The sequence below is a fragment of the Schistosoma mansoni genome, chromosome 4, assembly GCF_000237925.1.
Source record: "Schistosoma mansoni strain Puerto Rico chromosome 4, complete genome".
NCBI lineage: Eukaryota > Metazoa > Platyhelminthes > Trematoda > Strigeidida > Schistosomatidae > Schistosoma > Schistosoma mansoni.
In genome coordinates, this window is record NC_031498.1 from 18,806,897 (window position 1) to 18,808,836 (window position 1,940).

The following is a 1,940-nucleotide window of genomic DNA, read 5'->3' on the forward strand; positions in this document are numbered from 1 at the left end:
ATCGCTCTCATTTATCTATTACATCTTTCCAAAATCTCATCTCCATTAAAAGAAGATGGATAAACATTGGTATTTGGCAAATAGTTAGTTGTTTGTGAATTTTTGGCAGGTACCTTCGAAATATCGCAATAAAAATTCTAATATCAGTCTTAGACTATAAACAGCTGATATGAGGCTGTAAAGTAAAATTATTTCACTTTATTCTACAAAACTTCATGTTATTGTTTAGTTTGAAGCATATGTCTGTGACGAAAATAAAAATTAACATCTCATTAGGAACTTCATAAAATCAAGCAAGATAACCGAGTATATTAAATAAACCAGCATGCGTTAGGTTAAAACATGAAGTAAAATGATTAGAGTTTATCATTAAATTCTGTATTAGATTAACTTTCATAAGTATCAAGTTATCGAATTCAATCATTTCCAATCCATGGTGGTCTAGCTTCAATTCACTCATGATCTCAACTATATAAAATTACTAAAATATCCACGAAACCATCTTCTAATAATGATAGGCTATTTACCTAGTAACAATAAGTTCATTATTTGTTGAGGTTGGAGAGTTGAATACAGATAAATGTATACTAGAACTAGAATTTTATTCTTAGACATTTCTTCTAAATGTATAGACAGTATTCTTAGACATTTGAAGATCTCATTACGGTTTGCTTATGACTCATTCGACTATTATGTTGAATGATGACCTATTTTCAGAAATGACCAACAGCTCACTAAAATTAATATTGAAGTACATAATTAGTCATATAAGTAATCGACCTGTAATATAGTACTTCAAATAAGTTAGGACTAAATTTATAAATTAAAAAGTGGAACGTCTTTGATCAAAATTCCAACTAGAAGTAAAATATCTGATAGACCTAACTAAGATGAATGTCACACATTCACTATAGCACAATTCTATTGATTAACATGGATATATAGTTATTAACACATATTAACATAATTTAGTGTAGAAACTATCATATTGTTTAGTTACCGAATTTATTCAACGATGTTTATATAAGTATTTAGGGTACTCGTTTGTAAACATATCGATCATCTTTCGCATTGACATATTAGAATTCCGTCATTAGAGCAAACAATCCTGTGAATTTACCTAGTACCAGTTTGTAGAATGTAATAACTTTTCCCTTAAATGATAATTCTTTTTTAATCAAGAACCACTTCCACAAGCAATACATAATAACAGAGTCTTATACGGGAAAGATGAAATGCCGTCAGTACAAGAAACTAGTACAAACATTTCATTGTACGTGGGATAAGTCGGCGGTATATATCTAGATTCTAGTGTTGATGTTCAAACCGAGGCTCAAAGCTTTCACTTCAAGCACCCAACACGATATCCACTGAAATATTGAGTCTAGATGGAAAATTATTAATTAAACAGTTCTGAGATTTATAACCACGATCAACATACTCTGTCTAAAACTTGTGACGAAACAACCAAATAACGGCAATCCGTATGGAACGCAAATATAGAAATAAATACTGATCAGAACTCAGTCAACAATATCAATAACGGGATAATTCAAACTCCTTCTAACAATCACCATAAATTGACAAACCATAAAACAATCGTCTAGCAATCCAACCCAGTGACCCATAAGATCATAAATCATGAAAACAATTCACAATAACATTGGAGTAGTGGTTACGCATAAACCTACTAACTGTAAAAATGAATCAGATACTCAACAGAATTTGTTTATGTACACATGAAACAACACTTTCTGTAGACACGTTTTATGACATTTCAGTTATTACATAATGGAATTTACATTGAAAATACAGTATGCACATGAGATGTTTTAGTAATGCAGTCATCTGGAAAAACATCCTCTGATAGGTACGGTAGCAAGAGAAGAACAATATGTGTACACTTTACCATGGATAATTAGAGTTCACCAGGTTTTGAA